The sequence below is a fragment of the Camelus bactrianus genome, chromosome 2 (genome assembly GCF_048773025.1).
Source record: "Camelus bactrianus isolate YW-2024 breed Bactrian camel chromosome 2, ASM4877302v1, whole genome shotgun sequence".
NCBI lineage: Eukaryota > Metazoa > Chordata > Mammalia > Artiodactyla > Camelidae > Camelus > Camelus bactrianus.
In genome coordinates, this window is record NC_133540.1 from 135,588,720 (window position 1) to 135,609,880 (window position 21,161).

Below are 21,161 nucleotides of genomic sequence, written 5' to 3' on the forward strand. Positions count from 1 at the left end.
TGCCATCCTGACCAGCAGTGGGCCATGGATGCCCACCCATCTGCTCCCTCACCTGGGAGACCAGATCACCTGTGGCAGGCCGCCTGCCACAGGGACAGTGCCTGAGGCAGCGACCACAAAGCCAGGCCCGTGAGAAGGATTAACGGGAGGCACTGAAGACCAAACACAGCTCCTCATGTCACAGCTGAGGGGGACCAGGATACACCCGAGATAACCAGTCGGCAAAGCTCAAAGACCCATCTCCCACCCCTGGCGGGGACGGTGAGACGGCTCAGTCTGGCCAATCCCTCCCAGACCCCCACCACACCAGGCCCAAAGTCAGTGCCCTGACAAGGAGCACCACGTCAACAGTGAAGTCCAGTTACCGTTCCTGTGACGACGAATTGGTCCGGGGCGGCACCACAGGGCCTTACTTTGCACAACTCACCAAGTGATGAGGGAGGCCCGGGGGCATGGGATCTTCCCGGCACAGCTACAGCCCTAGCTGGGGACACCCGGTGGGCAGCCTGGAACAGTAACAGGCAGGCACCGTTCCAGCTGGGATGACACCCACCAAGTGCACGACAGCCACCAACGAAACTCCTCCAAGAAGGCGGCACGCGGGCGCATCAGACCCGGGGAGCAGCCGGGCCGCACGTGGGGACAGCTCTGCCCCCAGAGACGTGTGGCGTTGCCTCGGGGCTGCCAGTGACACCTACTGGGGAGGGTCAAGGGTGCAGCTAAGCATCCTCAGCACACATGGCGGCCTCCCAGCAAAGAGCTATCCGGCAGAGAACGCTGGCGTGCAATGTGCAGCAGTGAGGAGCTGTCCGGGCTGCGACCCCCGGTGCCCACGGAAACAGCCAGGGTGGCAGCCGCGCAGCTGAGGGGGGCCCGGGGAGAGGAGCCCACTTAGCACCCTAAGTCCAGCTTAGCCGCACACACACGAGAGCTCTGACTCCGCAGAACTGTTTCTGCAGGTAAATCGGTGCGGCTTCCTATTCTGGCTCACATCAGCCTAACTGGACAAAAGTAGGAGACGAGCACCTAAAGGCACTAGGGAGAGAGCGAGCTGGGGGAGCGGCTGGGCCGGCCCCTGAGCGGGCGGGAGGCAAGCGCAGTGGGTGTGCGGGGGAAGGGGAGCCCCGCCCAAATAAATCCAGGTCTCCACACGCACAGGGCAGAGTCCAAACAGCCTAGCTTAGGGAATACCAGAAGCAAGACTCAGCTGCTAGACAAAAACAAACCAAAGCAACACTCTCACCCGAGGACGGCCACCGTCAGACAGACAGAAAGCAGGTGCCTGTGACGCTGTGGAGAAACTTGAACCCCTGTGCACTGCTGATAGGATGTAAAATGGCGCGGCTGCTGTGGAAAACACTACGGAAGTTCCTCAAAAAATTAATATGACCCAGCAATTCCACTTCTGGATACTTACCCAGAAGAACTGAAAGCAGGGTTTCAAAGATATCTGAACCCCGTGTACAGAACAGCACCGTCCACAACAGGCAAAGGCGGAAGCAGCCCAAGTGTCCATGCACACAAAGGACACGCCTCAGCCCTAAACAGGAAGGACACTCTGGACGCCTGCTACAACCTGGATGAGTTCTGAGGACATTCCGAGTGAAATAAGACAGTCACAACAGGACAAATACTGTGTGACTGCACCTGTGTGAGTGATCAAGTCCATAAAGACAGATGGCAGAACGGCGGCTCCAGGAGCCAGGGGAGGGGAGGATGGGGAGCTGTGGCTTTCGTGGGGACAGCCTTTCAGATTTGCAAGATGTAAAGAGTTCTGGGACGGGTGGTGGTGACGGCTGCACAGTGTGAGTGTACTTAATGCCACTGAGCAGAACAAAGAACGTCTGCAGCGGGTCATCCCGGCACCAGGGTGAGACCCCGGCGGAAAGTCCCCGCACAAGTCACGTCACACCCACTGCCACTCCTGCCCCTCACAGCAGTGGCTCGACGGCCCTGTCCTCGCATCCCCCTCGTCAACACACGGGGCAGCTCGGTCTCTCCAGCTGCTGTGTACCATCCAGCACGCAAACATACCATTCCTACTGTTTAAGTCTTTCCAGAACACAGACAACGATGGAGTTTCCCAAAATGATGCATGAGGCTGGCACAGCTTTCACACCAAAACCAGGAAAATGAACGCAGAAAAGAGCCACAGACCAGGAGCAGCGTGACTGCCAGCACCAGGCGCTACGTGGTAAGACACTAAGACTAAAGAGGGTTTACCCAGAAATGACGACTCAACGTCAGGAACTCCATTAACGTTCTGTCACCTGTTAACACATCGCAGGAGATTTCTGGTGAAGGCGGCCAAATTATTTTTTTAAACAAAAAAGAGGTTAGCTGTATCGCCTAATTCAAAACAAGAAAGGGGAAATCTTCAGGTCCAGAAACGAAGAAGGAACAGCACTGAGCCTCACAGGGCACGGGCTGCCCAGGACAGGACCACAGGATTCAAGGCTGTGCTCGGCGGCCAGTGCGGAGCTGAGGGCCCCTGCGCGGCGGCGGCCGGTCGGCAGGGCGGAGCACGGCTGCCGCGGTTCGGAGCACAGCATGAAGGCCACAGCCCGCGCTTGAATCTGGCCCCGCCGCCACTCACGGTGGCATAGGACTGCACCCTCTCACCTGCACTCCGGTTCCTGGGGACCGAGGGCCAGCCCACAGGCACCGCCCAGAGAAGACCAGAGTGTCGGCTGTCACAGCACTGTCACCAGAGCCTCACCACTGGCCAGCCCACGGGTGGCTGGGCCACAGCAACATCCACCCGACGCCCCTGGGGAGACAGAATCACCCTAGAGAACTCTTGCCTCACAAGGCCGTGGTGCCCCAAATCCTGAGCCAAGAAACCCAGATAAAAACGGGCCTAAAATGAGTGGCGCTGGCAGGCCCTGCATGGCAGCTGGGAAGCTGCTCAGGGGGTGTTCTACAGCCCAGAGCCTGGGTGCGCTCCCTGCCGAGGTGAGCCAGGAGACAGAGGTGACATTGCACACAGCCGCCACCACCCGGGAGGGCCGCCCACAGAGCTAGGCATAGAGCGATACGCAAGGTCTTCCACAGAATAACATAGGAAGTTTTTCATTACTCGCAGATTTGAAAAAGAAAACTAGTTACTGAAATAAAAAAAATTCAACAGCTGAGTTGAATATAGCAGACTAAATACAACTAAATGTATAATTAATAGAGTAAAAGATAAATCTGAACAAATCACCAAGGCCTATGACTGGTAAAGAGAGGAAAAGTATTTGAGCGATTAAGAGACATAACATTCATACTTCATTCTTTCAAAAATTTATAATGCACCTAAAAAGTGCCAGACACTAAATTTTAGGTGTTAGAGTTACAGCATTGGTCAAAATGAGATAAAACATACTCTGCCATCCTAGCTAATACAATAAGACAAGAAAAGGGAATAAAAGGTATATAAATTGGAAAGGGAGAACTAAAACTGTCTTTTGTTCACAGATGACATCAGCATCTGTGTGCAAAATCTGAAAGAACAGAACAACTCCTGGAACCTACAAGCAACCGTAGCAAGGCTTCGGGAGACAAGGCTAATGACACACAAGAGGCAACCACTTCCCCACACGACAGTGGTGAACGGGTACAATCTGCACTCAAAAAAGTGGAACACTTGAGAATAAACCCAGCAAAACACGTACAAGACCCCAGTGCGGAAAACTACAAACCCCTGGTGAGGGGGAGCAAAGAAAAGCTAAACAAACGGAAAGACGTTCCACATTCACAGACAGGATGGCTCAGTACCATCATGATGTCCGTTCGTCCTAACTTGATCTGCAGGTCAAGCGCAACCCCGTTCAGAATCCCAACAAGCTGTCCTGTAGATACCAAAACTGCCCCTGAAGTTCAGGTGGGGAACCAGAAGACCAAGAACAGCCGATGTAGCACTGGAGAAGGACAAGCTGGAGCACTGGCACGCTGGGCCTCCAGGCACCGTGAAGGTGACGGAGCCGGTGTCATGTCGGCAAGATGACAGGCAGAAAAAAAGGTCAGCAAAGCAGGCCAGAGAAACCAGAAGCAGACCCTCAAATAGAGGCAACTCATCTTTGACAAAGGAGCAAAGACGACACACTGGAGCAAAAATAAGTCTTTTTTAAAGACAAAATAAATAAACACACCAAACATGTAGATACAGAGAAGAGTAGTGGTTATCAGAGAAAAGGTGAGGTGGGGAGGGTGACACGGGTAAAGGGGCCAGCTGTATGGTGACAGATGGAAACTGACTTTCTGGTGGTGAGCACACTGTGGCAGACAGAAGTAGGATTATAATGATTCACACACGAAACGTACTATAAGCCAACGTTCCCTCAAGAAAAAGACAGTCTTTTCTACAAATGGTGCTGTAACAATGGGACATCTACATGCAAGAAGAAATGAATCTACACAGACTTTACACCCTTCACAAAAATTAACTCAAAATGGATCATAAATCTAAACGTAAAATGCAAAAGCACAAAGCCTCCAGAGAAAACCTGAACCTTGGGTCTAGCAGCAACCTTTTAGACCTTCTAGATAAAACACCAAAGCAAAAATCCATGAAAGAGATCATTAATATGCTGGACTTCAGTAAAAAAACGAACAAAAAAAAACACCTTCTGCTTTATGAAAGACAATGTCAAAAGGATGAGGAGACAAGTCACAGATGGGGAGAGAATATCTGCAAAAGGCATTATGTGACAAAGGACTGTTATCCAAAATATACAAAGAACTCTTAAAACACAGTATGAAAATAAACCACCCAAACAAAACCGGCCAAAAATCTTAACAGACACCAAAGAAGATACACAAACGGCAAATGAGCATATAAAAAGACGCTCCACATCATGTCATCAGGAAAATGCAAATTAAAGTGAGACACCACTCCACACCCATCAGAATGGCCAAAATCCAGAAGACTGACAACACCAAGTGCTGGTGAGGATGTGGAGCAACAGAACCCTCACCACTGTGCACAGGAACGCAGACTGGTGCAGGCACTTTGGACGACAGTGTGGCGGCTTCTTACAGAAGTAAACACACTTTCACCGTATGATTCGGCGATCCCACTCCTTGGTGTTTACCCAAATTGAAAACTGCCATCCATACAGAGACCTGCACACAGATGTTTACAGCAGCTTCATTCTAGAGGAAAGAGAAAGATGGGGTGGAGGATGGGAAGTTGGTGGGAAGAATGTCCCTCCTGGCCCAGCTGAGCAAGCCCCAAAGCCCTCCTCCCCAGGCTCCGACCGCAGGCACATGCTGCCCACTGCCCCGCTCTCCAGGCTGCCGAGATGTCCAGCCGCAGGCTGCGGGGCCCGCCCTGTAAACCAAACTGAGGAGAGTCCCTGTGGAGAAGTCTCAATGCCGGGACACTGAAGTAATGACTTCAGGATATCGCCCAGAGCCACACCAGGAGGGAACCAAGCTCCAAGTCGTCCTTCCAGCAGCAGAAGAGAGGCTTACAATGGAAAAGTCAAGTCTGCAAATACGGTTTAAACACACATTCTCTACTGTCCCCTTGCTTTCTAATGTGTCACACTCGTCCACCTCGAATATATTTTGGTCCTGCCTTCCCGGATGATGACTGAATCAAGGAAGTCTGTGAACAACAGTGACAGAGGACAGAGCGTGCTAAGAACAGGGGCTGAGGGCGCTGAGGGCCCCCTTCCTCCACAAGAATTCCCTGAGAAGCTTCATTTTCTAGAATCTGGAATTTACTCACGAAGTTTTGCTTCTCCTGCAGAAATGCACCTGTGACAGTAAGGACTTAATAACTGACCTATCTCTTGTTTCGTTTTCCCTGCAAAGAAGCTTAGAGCCACAGGCACACTCCAGGCCAGCCCCCCACAGTCCCAGCCTTAACCTTACGATGACACAGGAGCTGGTATCGTCCCTGGCCCCATGACCCGTCGCTCCCTGTCTTCTTAGTGTAATGTGTCGAATCTTCCAACGCGTCTCACACGGTGGGGATGGGGGTCTAAAATGATGCAGATGCAGCGGGAAACCACCTAGCAGCTCCTCAGAAAGCCACACGCACACATGCTGCCACACAACCCAGCAGCTCCACTCCTAAGGATCTTCCCAGCACAGATTTGAAAACATTAAGTTCACACAAAAACTTGTACCAGAATTTTCACAGAATTATTCAAAAAAGCAAAACAAACTCAACATCCAACAACTGCTAACTGGACAAAAGAAATGGGATCCATCCATACAGCAGGGCATTCAGCTGCAAAAAGGAACACACTGCAACGTGGGTGGGCCAGGAAAACAGGCCGAGTGACAGCAGCCAGTCTCAAGGGCTGCGTCCTATGTGACGCTGTTTACACGAAGGGTCCGGGACAGGCGAACCGGAGGCAGAACATAGAACAGGGGCGCCAGGGGCTGAGGGGAGCAGGGGGACTTCTCCCTGGGAGGACGAACACACTCAGGAATTGGGTGGTGGCAATGGCTGCACGAACACCAGGCACGTACCAAAAAGCCACTGAACTACGCACTGTTAAATGGTTTAACTTGCGAATTTGATACTAATTTTATCTCAATTTTAAAAATACCAAATCTTTTGTTGAATGAAAAGGTATTAAACATATTAAATCATATCTTTCCTGTATCTATAGAGTGTTTTCCTATTTTCCCTCTAAGACATGCACAAAAGCACGATAAGTCACCGCATACAGCAAACACTGGGGACGTGAAGCCTACGAGCCGGGACTGCAGTCCACTAACGTGCAGTCCCAGGCCTGGCCCTCCGCACGGCCTGGTGGCCAGCCCGCCCCAGCAACAGCAAGACGGGTCCAGTTCAAGGACAGGGTACACTCCAGGCAGGGCCACTCAAGGCAGTGAACTGCCAGACACGCCGGCCAGAGGACCTCCACCCAGATTCGGGGAAACACCTGCTGACACTGATGGTGGTCCCGAGCCCTGGGCCCTCAGTGGAGACCCCCCCAGACACAGCCATCAGCTCCAAGACCCAAGCTTAACAATGAGGCTGCACTTGAGGGCCATCAGGCATCCAAGGAAAACTTACTGTAAGAGGCAAAAATTTTAAAGCAAAAGAGAACTAGGAGCTTAGAGGAACACACAGCACAGGGAGTGAGAGAAGCTTCCAGGCGCATGCCCACCAGCAGGGAAGCTCCACACGCGCTCCGCACAGGGCTCGGGCTGCCCCTGCCTCACCGCCGCCTCCAGGAGGGGAACCGGCGGCCGGGGCTGAGGTAAGTAGAGAGCTTTTGACACCAAAGGTTTTAATTCTGAAGCATGTGAATATAGTATCTAATTAAAGTTCTTCAAATTTTCAAAGGAATATTGTGAAACTGTAAAAATATTTCCAAAATAATTAAAAATCCCTGCACTCTCTGTAACTCCATTCCACAGCTGCCAAGGGGACAAAAAGAAAACCAGATACCATACGTTACTACAGTCCTGCCAAAAGGAGAAAAGAAAGGAGGGGCAGGGCAGGAAGGAGGGGGGAGACACGGGAGACGGGAAGAGAAGTGAGGAAGGGGAAAGGAAAGGAGAAACACAGGAGAGAAAAAGGAAGAAAATCTGAAAATCATGCCAACAAAATATCCACATAATAGGAGTTCCAGAAACGGAAGATTTAAAAAATTATGGAAAAGACCTGACCATTTTTCCACCGAAGACATGCAGACGGCCGACAGGCACACGCAAAGATGCTCATTGCTGCCTCAAGCAACACAAGTGGAAACCAAGGTGAGCCACCACCTCACACCTGCCAGAAGGACTGTCGTCAAGAAGACGAGAAACAGCAAGCACTGGTGAGGACGCGGCGAAAAGGAGCCCTCCTGCCCTGCCGGTGGGGACACAACGGTGCAGTCACTGTGGGAGGCGGTGTGCAGGTTCCTCAAAACATTAAAAACAACTACAGGTGATGCAGTAACCCCACCCATGGGGACACATCAGTGGAGAAGAAACAGGGTATTGAAGAGGTATCTGCACACTTGTGTTCGCCGCAGCACGACTCCCAAGAACCAACACACTGAAACAACCTAGGTGTCCGTCAGTGCACGAACAGATGAAAATGATGTCGTTTATACACACGAAGGACATGATTCAGTCATCAAAAAGGAAGTCCTGGCATCTGAGGCATGGACGAACCCAGAGAACATTATGTTACATGACATTAGCTAGACAGAGAGAGGAATATAAAATAGAAAGTCCACCCCACAGAAGCAGAGGGTACAGCGGGTAGTTGCCAGAGGCTGGGGGGAGGGGAAACGGGGAGCTGTTGGCCAAAGGATACAGACTTTCATCTCTAAGACAAAGTAAGTTCTAAAAATACACTGTAGAGTCACTGCAATTAATAACACACTTGAAACAAACCAAGAGGGTGACTCCTGCACGTGCTCACACTCCCACTGGAAGGCAGCTGGGCAAGAGGACTGACGTGTTAATCAACCCGCCTGTGGAGACTGTTTCACAACACGTCCAATCGTTACACTGCGCACTCCATTCTTCCAGTTTTCCTAATGCCTTTTCCCCTAGTTTTACTGAGACACGACCGACACAGAGCACTGCAGGCTAAAGGTGCACACACCATGATCTGACTCACTTCATGCAGTGATTGTCACAGGAAGTCTAATGAACACCTATCACCTCACACAGACGCAACATTAAAGAAACAGAAACAATATTTTTTCCTCGTGAGGAGAATTCTTAGGATGTACTCTCTTAACTTTCATATGTAACGTACAGCAGTGCTAATTATATTTATCATGTTGTGCATTAGGTCTCTAGACATGGTACACTTTAAATATGTACAATCTTATTTGTCAATTACACCTCAATAAAACTGGGGAGAAATGTAAACAACTGGAGTCAAGATTTTTTAAATTGTGAAAGAAATTACTCAAGACATCCCAGAATCAAAAGGTAGAAGAGACTCAAAGAGTGCTCTGCAGGATGAATGCAAGAGACCCACATGGTTTCTAGTGGGGGTGGAAGTTACTGGAGAAGGTGTGGGAGGCAGCGCTTTTCTGCAAACTTGCATGCCAAAATGGTCTGCTCTGTACCTGCACTGGATTGATAGCTTGGCTGGGTATAATTTAGGTTGGAAATGATTTTTCTCAAAAATCTGAAGGCATTGCTTCATTACTTTGGGGTTTTCTGTGTACATTTTGTCTATTTAAGAGAGCTGATGCTGTCAGGGTTTCTGATTCTTTGCAAGTGACCTGTTATCCACCCTCATTCGAAACCATGTGGTCTCTTGCATTCATCCTGCAGAGCACTCAGTGTTTGGTTTAGCTGAATAATAGAACAATTAATATTCATTTAAACCAAAAATTCTTTTAAAACTGTGGTAGACTAAAGGCAGCCAAAAACACTCTGCCACTCCCCCACCAAGAGATAAAGTCTATGTCTCCACCCTGAGGCTGGCCTGGGCCCGTGACCACGCTCACCAGCAGATACGGCAAACGCAATGACTGGCCGCAGCCAGTCTTGCCCTAAAGAGCGCTGGCATCTTCTCCTCCTCCCTCGGGAAGCCACCACCATGCTGGGAGGGGGCCCAGGCAGCCTCACAGGAGGCCCTGGGCAGGGAACTGGTGGGCTGTGGCCAATACCAGCGGGCAGCACAAATGAAACCACCTGGCTCTCGGCAGCAGAGAGCAGCAACAAGCTAACGCAGGCACACCGTGTCCAAACTTCAAGCTGTAAACAAATGTCAGGTTTTCAACCACTAAGTTCTGGAATAGCTTATTAGGTAGGAAGAGACAACCCAGACGCCACAGTACCTGGAAGTGGGGAGGGGGAAGTGGGAGGCCAGGGGATGAGAAAGCTAAATCCGTATCTCCCGCCAACAGAACTTGACACATAGTATATAAACCTCAAAGTCCTCAACTCAGCAAACTAAGCAAGTTATTTAAAAACACAGACAGTCGCCACGAGCAACAGCTGCGAGAGCAGAGCCTGGCCGGCCACCTTCTGCCGCGGCCGTGCAGAGGGGCTGTCTTCAGGGCGCATGGCCCAGTCTGATGACGGAAAGCGTCAACCGGAAATAGACCTAACTGTTAGATTGGCAAGATCAGAGTCGTCAGTTGCCTTCTACTTTTCTGATTCAGACAAATTTTTCACAAAATGTATTTTCTGATTATAAAATTATTAATAATAATCAAGCTTTCTATTTTGCCTTAATGATGTGTCAAAAAAACTACACACCCTTGAAAATAAGATTTCTAACCCCCCCAAACTTTAGACAATACTACATAGCTACAGTAATCAAAACAGCATGGTATTGATACAGAAACAGACATATAGGTCAATGGAACAGCAGAGAGCCCAGAAATAAATCCACAAACATTTGGTTAATTAATTTCTGACAAACGAGGCAAAAACATACAATGGAGTAAAGACAGCCTCTTCAGCAAGTGGTGTTGGGAAAACTAGACAGGTGCATGTAAATCAATGAAGTTAGAACACTCCCTCACACCATACACAAAAATAAACTCAAAATGGCTTAGACTTAAACGTAAGACAAGACACTATAAATCTCTTACAAGGAAACATAGGCAAAACATTATCTGACATACATCTCAGCAATGTTCTCCTAGGGCAGTCTACCCAAGCAATAAAAATAAAAGCAAAAGAAACAAATAGGACCTAATTACACTTATAAGGTTTTGCACAACAAAGGAAACCATAAGCAAAACAAAAAGACAACCTATGGAATGGGAGAAAATATTTGCAAAAGGTGAGACTGACAAGGGCTTAATTTCCAGAACATATAAACAGCTCATACAGCTTAATAAGAAAAAAATAAACCCATCCAAAAATGGGCAGAAGACCTAAACAAGCAATTCTCCAATGAAGACATAAGAATGGCCAATAGGCACATGAAAAAATGCTCAATATCACTAATTATCAGAGAAATGCAAATCAAAACTACATTGAAGTATCACCTCACACCTGTTGGAATGGCCATCATTCAAAACTCCACAAACGATAAATGCTGGAGAGGGTGTGGAGAAAAGGGAACCTTCCTACACTGCTGGTGGGAATGCAGTTTGGTGCAGCCACTATGGAAAACAGTTTGGAGATTCCTCAAAAAACTAAAAATAGACTTACCATATGATCCAGCAATCCCACTTCTGGGCATATATCCAGAGAGAACCTTAATTCAAAAAGACACCTGCACACCAATGTTCATAACAGCACTATTTACAATAGCTAAGACATGGAAACAACCTAAATGTCCATCGATAGATGAATGGATAAAGAAGCTGTGGTATATTTATACGATGGAATACTAGTCAGCCATAAAAAACAATAAAATAATACCATTTGCAGCAACATAGATGGACCTGGAGATCATCACTGTCTAAGTGAAGTAAGCCAGAAAGAGAAAGAAAAATACCGTATGATATTACTTTTCTGTGAAATCTTAAAAACACACACAAATGCACTTATTTACAAAACAGAAACAGACCCACAGACAAACTCATGGTTACCAGGGGAGAAGGGGGTGGGAAGGGATAAACTGGGAGTTCGAGATTTGCAGATACTAACTAATATATATAAAACAGACAAACAAGTTTATATTGTATAGCAGAGGGAACTACATTCAAAATCTTACAATAACTTATGGTGAAAAAGTATGAAAATGAATATACGTTCCTATATGACTGTAGTATCGTGCTGTACACCAGAAATTAACGCAACATTGTATACTGATTATACTTCAATAAAGTATATACACATATAAAAGTAAGATTTCTACAGCCTCTAGGCTGAAGCTCAGAACTTAAGTTTCTGCTACATCATCCTCGTGCTGGGAACTCACAAAGGGAGGGCAGTGGGGATGGTGCCAGAATCCGGTCAGGACAGAGAACCAGCTCTGAAACCGACAGCAAGAACGAGAGGAGCAGTCGGCACCGACCAGGGGAGGCAGCAGTGGCTTCTGGAAGACAGGGACAGACCAGACAGAGTGCAGAGGCTCCCCACAAGCACCCAGGGTGTCCTTCACACACCAGTGCTATGCCTGGCCCCAAGGAGTCACCTTGGAGTCTTCAAGAGACGGAAAAGTGAAGCCAGGGCAAGATCTTGCTGAAACATTTCATTTCTAGTGGGCCAGCAAGACCTAGGTTTCCTCTGTCTCAGAAGTTTATCAGCCTGCAAAAATGAACAGGGCCCTCTGCAAAGGAAGTGGAGAGGGTAATCACCTGTGACTTGTCCTGACCCTTGACTGGTGTCACCTGCTCGCTCACAGAGAGCCCTAACACGGTGTCCAAGGAACCGCACAAGCTTGGCCTCCAGAGGTAGGCACCGGACTGACAAGAACTGCTAGTGTTTTCTCTAAGAAGTTGTAAGCAGTTGAATTTTAAAGAAATAAATACTTGATACGGATTTCAGAACTCAACAGAAAAGAATCCAATAAACTGTTAATATGACACTTAATCTCAACTCCTCTTCCACAAATAAAGTACACAATCTCAGACACAGAACAACAGGAGAGAACCCTAACAGCAGCGTTCTTGCAGCTCTCATTCCGGGAAGAGCTGCTCCCCCCCAAAACACGCCTTTTCTCTCCAGGAGGAAGAGGAAGCTGTGTGAAGTCAGACAGCTCCTCCACCTCTCCGGCCAGCTCCGGCCTGCACCGCGGAGGACTTCAAACCTGGAGAAGCAGGGTCCTCAGCACCCAGGCCACACCGACGGGCACAGGCCCTGCCCGCCACCCCAGTCCCAAGCACACCACCAGCTCACCCTCAGAGGCACACCTGCGGCAGGGGCCGGGACAAGGCAAGGGTGCTGCCTGCGTCATGCTTCCACTCACGTGGGAGGGCAGGTGGGGACAGCAAGTGAGGGTCAGAAGCGCAGGGAGGGCACCATCACAAATGGGGGCTCTGCCGAGACCTGATCCTTGAGTGGAGGAGTTAGTGGGAGTTTTAAATCTCCTTGCTCGGCTTTTCCTGGTTTCTGAAACTTGAAAGGGAAGTAAATGCAAACGCTCACAAAAATCTACAGTCTGGACAGCAAACTGTGCTTCCGCCATCTGGTTTCGTCCAACAAAACTCAGGGCCTCGCTGACACCTCCCTCCTATCCCAACAACAGGCTTTATCAGCTTTGTCCAGAATCTCTTCCCGCTGATATGCGGACCACCTCTCCCCTCGGGCCCACCCCCCACAAGGACTGACGCCACAGGCTCCTAACTGGCTGATCAGGGAGCAGCACCACGCGGGCTTGTGAGAACACAGGCCGCTGCACCCCACTCCAGAGCCTGACTCAGCAGCTCAAGGGGGGGCCCGGGAGCGGGCATTTCTAAGGAGCTCCTGGTGACCAGTGCTGCCACTCTGGGGACCGGACCTCGAGAACCCCTAGGCAAGCTTGTGCAGCAGTAACGGCTCAACCCAGAGCTTGCTTTCTCGCTCACAGCACGTGTCTGTGTGCTCCCGCAATCAGATGCAAAAGAGGACGTGATAAAGCACACGTCTCTCTCGGAGCTTTCGTCAGAAGCGACATGTCACCTCATTGTCCAAAGCAAGTCACATGGCCACACCAGATTTCAAGGGGGCAGGGCTGGTCAGCCTCCCAGGCACCCAAAGCAGGGACAACCGGGAAGACCCTAACCCAAAGAGACAGCAAGCACAGATTGGCCTCCTGTGCCCACCACTCACTCCCCTAATCCTCCCATCGCCAGTTTACAGAGAAGCGCACTTCCCAGAGCAGAGATTCACCGCACACACACACACCCCACACCCCTGTTTAAAACCCTTCAAGGGCCTCACACTGCTCTTAGGATGACAATTCTCAATACAGCTAAAAGAACTCAACCCGCCCCTGCCCCGCAACCCTGTTTTACACCCATTGCTCCAGCCACTCAGCCTTAGGTCCGCTCCGTCTCAGGCCCTCGTCCGGAATCCTCACACGCGCCCTCTGCCAGGCCTCTTCTGCGCCCCGCCCGAGGCGATCCCATCAGGAAGCCTTTCCCGACACCAGACCCCAGTTAGGTCTGACCTCCCTACAGATGCTGCTGGCTGTGCCCAGCCTTGCCTTCACGACTTTCTTTTCGCTTCTTGTCATGAGAATTCTGAATACACGTAAAGGTAGAGCCCGGCGTCCACCTAGGCCAGTCCTGATCCAGTCACACCCTCGCTGCCCCTTCTTCATAGAACTGTGGAGCAAATCCCAGCTGCTGTATCATCTCATTGGCAAATTCTTTTACTTTCATTCTTTTTCTTGGTGGGGGTAATTAGGTTTTAGTTAGCTAGTTAGAATGCCAGCACTGGGGATTGAACCCCGGACCTTGTGCGCTCTGTGTACCACTGAACTTACACCCTCCCCGCTCACTGACAAATTCTGTACGCAGCTCTACACAGTATAAATGCTTTTCTTAAAACCACTATAGCAGTTAAAAAGCATAATAAAGAATTCCTTAATAACAAATCCGGCCAGTGTTCCAATTTCTAACTGTCTCAAATAGTGGAAGTGATGTTTACTTACATCTCTACCTAGCTGGCCTGCCTTGGATGCAAATAAGCCCTACATAGTGTGGTCAGTCCATGTGCCTCCAACCTCCCATCATCCAGAGACTCCCTGTTTTACTTGCTGAAGAGACCTGGTTACTGCCCAAATCCTAAGTTCTGCCAACGGCCATCCTGCAGGGTAGGTTCATGTGTTCCTTTCCCCCTGCGTTTCCTGTAAACTGGTTATGGGGCATAAAGGCTTGATCAGTTTCAGGTCAACCCTTTGGCAAGACTACTCACGGGCTTTTCAGAGATGCAGTCTTTCATCTGCTGTCTCTCCTGTTTCACCCACTCAGGTCTGTAAAGTCCCTGGGACCAAGGACACAGGTTATGGCCCATCGCTGGCACACAGCTAATTCCCAAGGAACAAAGAAATGTGACCAGAAGCCATACTGATGAACAAAAATATAACGGCACACCATCCTATTCACATGTGGACAGTGTATGTTCAAACGCCCCCCAAGAGGACAAGCAGTCAGTCCCCAGAGCACAGAAGCAGAGGTCAGGCCCTGCAGGAGCCCCAGGGCTTACAGCCTTGTGAGTTGGGTCAGCACTTCGCATCTCAGGGATCAGTTCCCTGCTGTGAGGACTCCATGAGGCGAGGGAAGGAGGATTCTTCCTCAAAGCCACAGAGGGAGCAGCTCTGCACAGACGGCACCCACTCCAAATCTTCTGGGGGAAGCAACACAGAAGGCTCTTATTTCTAAGATATATTTTAACTTTGAAAATCTAGGAATTCAATTTTTACAAACCGAAATTCTTTAGGAATACTGAGGACTCCAAAGTATCTCTTCCATGTGTTAACTCTCAGTGAATACCAGGCACTGCCCAAAGCCCAGAGGGCTGCTGCCTTGAAACACCCACAGTCCACAGAGGGGCAGGAGCCTGAGCCCCATGCCCGAGGCAGGGCCTAGCGCCGGGGAGAGAAAACCAACACGTTGAGCGCCACAGTGCAGGGGCGGTAACGCTGGCAGAGACAGAGACGAAGGCCGGGCTCAAGGGGAGCAGGGCAGCTTGGGAAGAAGCCACGGCTCAGGGAAGACCCGTGGGGCCAGCGCAGCTCCTCACCAGAGCGGCAGCGGCATGACAATGAGATCACAGAGCAGCCGCAAGGGGCTGGCCAGTGAAGATGCTGGAAAAACACAAGGGACCACACGCCATGCTCAGGACCTAGGGCTTCCTCTTCTGGGTGAAGAGGAATGCACCACAGACACATTTTCAGCTGGCAGGTGAGATCAGAGTTTCTTTCTGGAAGGAAGAGAGGCAGATCAGAAACAAGGCCTACCTTCCCTTCCACTGGTTCACGGTGAGATAAAATGGTCCCCTCTCCACCCAGTCTCCTCACATACTATTCACACCCTGTGAACAGCAGGGGCACCTGGGCCACCCTCCCCTCTTATTCTGGGCCCCACGTGGGCCCCAGCCCACCGAAGAGACTTCGGTCCCCACCTCCTGCATCTGTCCACTCTTCCTACCCCATCTCCTGTGCCTTGGGAAGGACACTGTTCTCTAGCACTGGTCCACAGCTCTCCTCGCTGACCTGTCACTACCCATGGCCCTCCACCTTTCCAACCTCACTCCAGGGAAGCACCCTCATGCCACTCCCTTCATCCACACCACCGCTGAGACACACTGTGCCATGCCAGACATCACACTAGAGGGCTGAGAGTCTGTTCACTCAAACAGTCTCTGACTGACAGTCACTCACCTACTGTTCCAGGTACGAGGCATATGACAGTAATCAAAGCCAAAAGAAGAGCAATTCCTGCCTTTACAGACACCTCGATGAAGCCAGGCAGAGAGACAAAAAAGGAAAATGCCTGGAATGTCAGAGGATAAGTGCTGTGGAATAGAAGCTAAGGCAGATGGGCAGGGCCAGACGCAGCAGGGTGTCTTAAATCAGTGTCAGGGAAGGGGCCGAGAAGGGGAAGTTTGAGTAAAGCCTTACAGGCAGTAAAGAGCAAGCCAGGCAGGTGTCCCGGCAGAAGGCACAGCAGGTGCAGTTGCCTGGGGCCTGGAATGGCCTCGGTGCTCCAGGAGGCCAGAGGCCAGGGTGGCCGGAGCAGAGTGAGAATGGAGCAGGCGAAACACAATGTGCTCAAGACATACCTATGAGGGCTCTCCAGACAGGCAGGGAGTCTGGGGTTGCTTTCTAGCAGGGAGGTCCAAGCCGAGAGCTGAATGAGAAGGAATTAACAGGAAAAGCCAGCTGAGCCCACACATGCACTGGAGGGGAGGAGTGGGAAGCAGGGACAAAATCTGACTACGCAGAGGCCCAAGGGAAGAGCTCAGCAGCAAGACGGGCTGAAGAGGTCAGGGGAGGTCAAAACAAGAAGCCCAATGACAGACTGGTCTTGAACCCCAAAGGACAGCAGAGATCCCTGAAGAGTGGGGCCTCACATGATCACAGCTACATTCTAGAAAGACCAGGCAGGGTGTGGAGTACTGACTGAGGTTAGTAAAGCCGGAGACAGAAACACACTTTCCGACCTGCCAGCCTCCATAACACAACAGCAAACACACGTGAAAAATTAATCAAAATGTGAAAACACGGCTGATATAATACACCCTTAACAGCACAACAAACAATTCATATCATCAACTCTTTCAATGACAACCAGTCAAGTTAAAAGTTGAGCTCCCAACTCCTTCCAGTAAGACCAAACATTGTCTCTCTACAAACCCACTAGGGAAGTCTCACTACTAGGGTTTTTGAGCTGTAGGCCAGCACTCAGCTCAGCCAGCATTTAGCAGTTTCTATCATCATATACCTTGTTGAAACCAATAAGTATTAAAAAAAATTAAGATGCTTTGAAAATTGAGCTTTGGCCGTTTGCTTTTTGGAAGGCAGACTCAAGAACAAAACTAATTTGAGGTCTGTCTTGAATTATTTAACTAGCAACCAAATCTCATCAAATCAATCAGCTCCTTTGTATACTGAAACCAAGAGACAAATGCAAAATGCTGACAAGTCCCCGGGGTAACCAATTTAAGTCTTTTTCTCCCCAAAGTGCTTACCGTAATAACAGTTCCTGAAAAGGAAATTAACAGATCACATAAAAACACTTTGTAAAATATAAACATAATCCTTTACAACTTCCATGTTGCCTGCTCTTGTATTTTGTATATTTTACACTCTTTTTACTTTGCCCAGTGACGCAGAGAGGTTCAGCAGAAACATCTCAGTGGTAGGTACAGGTCTGTTCAATTATTTGTTGTACTCATATGCTTGCAATTTTTCATCATTAATTTTTATTTAACCTTTGAGTTGACTATGATGGAAAAAGGAAAAGGAAGGAAATAGCCCTGCCTGGCCAACAGGGTCTTGGCTCCCCCAGGTAAAGTGGCCACAGCCAGCCCCTGACTTTTCACACTCAGCTTCTTCCAGGGGGTCCCTTTCCCCTCAAACATGACTTAAGGAAAAGAAACACAAACAGGCCAGATGCTGGTATTAGAATGTGTTGTTTATCCTAAATCATACGCCCATTTATTCAGCATTCACTGGAGGCCTGCCCTGAGGAGGCACCAGTGCAGGCCAGGCTGCCCAAGGTTTTGCGAATCCTACCTCCAAAAGCTCATACAACAGGGGAGAAAGGTCACTTACAGCCATCAAAGGCTGGGTCCTCTGCGCTCAAAAAGGGAGACAGCTGGTCCACACCCAACAAGAGTCCACACAGTGCTCGCTCCGGCAGCACAAATACCAAAACTGGACCGCCACAGAGAAGAGCAGCACGGCCCCTGTACAAGGTGACACGCAAATTTGCAAAGCGGTCCGTACATTTTATTACTTTAGTTAAAAGCAGTGAATTCTTTTTTGAAAGCTTTGAGAGTCAAATCTCCAGGAATAAAACTTTTAGAACTGTTAAAAAAAAAAAGTCCACGCAGAGGCTCGGGCCAGGACAGGGCACCACATATTCAGGGACAAGGGCACGTTTATTCAGTCTGGCGGAGAAGAGTGAAGCTCAGAGCACTAAGACGCTTATCCCAAACTGCATACACTCTGCAGCCAGGAAGTTCATCAAAACAAAGCAAACCTGCGTACCAGAATACGTGAGTAGAAAGCCTTGCATCTTCAGTTCCCGCTGATTAATTATAGTACTTACTGAGAAAGGTTATTTGCCAGATTTAAAGACCAGGGCAAAATAAATGTGGATTATGAACTTCAGCATCATCTTCGCACACCCTTTGACGCATGCTCAGTGACAATCCCATGTCTCCTATAGCACACGTTCTATTGGTGTCTTCTACCCTCTCACCAGCACTTCTCAGTGAGTCTAATCCCACCTACTTTTACATGATTTACACTGAAGCAGCAAACCATAAAAAAGGGAGTAACTAATTAGTTTACATTCTGCCATGTGAGTTAACTTTTTTTTGAGTAAACTTTTTAACACTGGACTACTTGTAGGAGAGGTCCCACACAGGTGGAAGGCTCCATTCACTCCTCCGAAACTAAGCCACGGGTCTCTAATTTCTCATTTCTAATTCCTGCAATTCTGACATAATCTTCATCTGATTCCTCACATTTAAGTAAATGCTATTTTAACAGCCCAGTGTAAATCAGCTAAATAAAAACCATGAGCCTTAGTAGCCACATGTGGCAGCCTGTTTACCTTACTGTTTTGTTCTATGTTTCTCCACATAACTTCAAATTATGTTAATTTACAAACCACATTGCATTTATCATACATGTGCACACACAAGAATAATAAGCTCATGATTTTCTGAAATTCATAAAGTTATTTATCTGATTTTCCTAAATTGGAATGTTTACCACTGGAATCAGAGGCCAGCCTCAACGGTAGTCATGCAGTCTCGGGGGGAGGACTTTTGTACCACTTTACCAACCATCGGCCCAAGACTGAAGGCTGCTGGGCGTCTGAGAAAATGAAAGAAAAGAAAAGGAAATGACTCAAAGTAATCGTGCTTAGGGCATGAGTCCTCTGCACTTCCAGTCGGCAGTTTAGATTTGAACTAAGGGCGGTTGTGGGGTGCAGGAGCGCACAGCAAGCACACCGCCAAGAGCCTGTGCTCTCAGGACTTGTTTCCTTCACGTTGCATATCAGAGCTGTGCTTTTTCATTGTTGCTCTCATATTTAAATATGTAACAGGACCTTTAAAACAGCTGAGAAAATAAAAAAGTTAAAGTCCTGGTTACATAAATGAGATGGGATGGTGTCTAACTTATTTTCCATCTTAATAATCTTATTTTAAAGTACATAAAAGAAGAGTCAGTATACTCAACGCGTGGTACCCACGTGAGGTTTTTAAGTTGTTTAGTGATTAGGGAACACACATCTTGGCGCTTAAGTCATTCAAAAGTCAAGGCCTTGAACGTCTGAGCGCGGTTGTCAGGACTGAAGAACTTCCCTACCCTAGCTCTGCACTCACCCTCACCGACTTGGTCTTCCTTTCACAGGTTCTGTGACACACACGCACACACACGCGCTCTAACCACCAGCCCAGGAGTGATTAACGCCGTGGTGATACTAAGTTTCCACTCGCATGTCAAATCTACTCGCGTCTTGGCACACAAGGAGAAAAACACTAACGCTGCACCGGGTCCTGTTCCTTCGGCCGAAACTCGGACTAGTTTTTTTAAAAGCCGAGATTTTAAACCGCCCTTCTCACGAGTCGGGCAGAGCCGGCCGCTCGGCCCGGGGACGCACCGCTGCGCGCCCGGGGGCCTCGGGCCGCTGTCTGCGCCCAGCGCGGGCGCCGAGGGCCCGCAGCCCCGGGCGGGGTCCCCGCGCCTCCACCTGCCAAGGCCAGGCGGCTCGGGCGCCCGCGCTGACCAACGGCCGGCGTCCGGGTGTCAGCGCGGACCCTCCGCAGACAAAAAGCGCCCCCGGCCCCGGCCGCCCCTCCCACCGCCACCCGGCCCGGCCCGGCCCGGCCCGGCCCCGGCCCCGGCCCCGGCCCGCTCGGCGCCGCCGCGAACAAAGGCCGCCGGCCCGGAGGCCGGCACAGGTGCAGCCGCCGGCCCCGGGCCCAACATGGCCGCGCCCGCCCGCCGCCCGGCCCCGTTAGCCCGCCCGGCCCGGCCCGGCCCCGGCCCCTCCGCCCCTCCGCCCCTCCAACCCGCGGCGGTTGGGCCGGCGGCGCCAGTGACCTGTTGTGCGGCGCATCCTCTGGCGACGGCGGCGGCGGCGGCGGCGGCTCTCCGGCGCGGCGGCTCCGGCGGCGGCGGCCGGGGAGGGGGCCGGGGCCGGGGCCGCGGGGGAGGGAGGGAGGGAGGGCCGAGGGAGGGGAGGGGGCGGCGGCGGCGGCGGCGGCGGCGGCGGCGGCGGCGGCGGGCGCAGCGCGGCCAGGCCGAGGCTCTCCGCGCGCGGCGCCGACCCCGCCCCCGCGCCTCCCGCCCGCCGCCGCCGCCGCCGGGCCGCCGCCGCCTCGCAGAAGCCGCGGGAAAGTGAGCGCCGCTGATTGGCTGCCGCGCTCGCGGGGCTGCGGCCGGGCTTTTCAAATCCGCGCGGGGCGGGGCGGCTGCGGGCGGCGGCCGGGGACGCGGGCGGGGACCGCTGGCCTGGGGTCGGGGGCGCTGGCCGGGGCCTAGGGTCGAGGGCGCGGGCCGGGGCGGGGAGCGCGGGACCCCGCGAGCCGCCTCAGACCGGCTCCGGGCGCGCGCCCCGCTCCCGCTACTCGGCCAGGCGCGCGACAGGAGGCGGCTCAACCGAAAGCCCGGAGCCAGA

The 21,161-nt window shown here is 50.8% G+C and overlaps 1 protein-coding gene and 1 non-coding gene across 5 annotated transcripts in view; one reads left to right on the forward strand and one right to left on the reverse strand.

The window, feature by feature from the left end:
• The window catches only part of NSD2 (nuclear receptor binding SET domain protein 2), a 70,578-nt gene extending 49,847 nt beyond the window's left edge, over nt 1-20,731 (reverse strand). For 3 of the 4 annotated variants that reach the window (XM_074351891.1, XM_074351877.1, XM_074351905.1), the window contains exon 1: nt 20,585-20,731. The gene's annotated coding sequence lies outside the window, so the exon portion shown is untranslated. Of the gene's footprint in view, nt 1-1,243; nt 3,149-20,584 lie in introns of those variants that run through there. The other variant, XM_074351886.1, reaches the window with a different exon arrangement.
• Nucleotides 18,149-18,254, forward strand: LOC123618286 (U6 spliceosomal RNA). Its single transcript, XR_006726698.1, has one exon. It is a non-coding gene; the product is annotated as a U6 spliceosomal RNA (small nuclear RNA).
• Nucleotides 20,732-21,161: the final 430 nt, after the last annotated feature.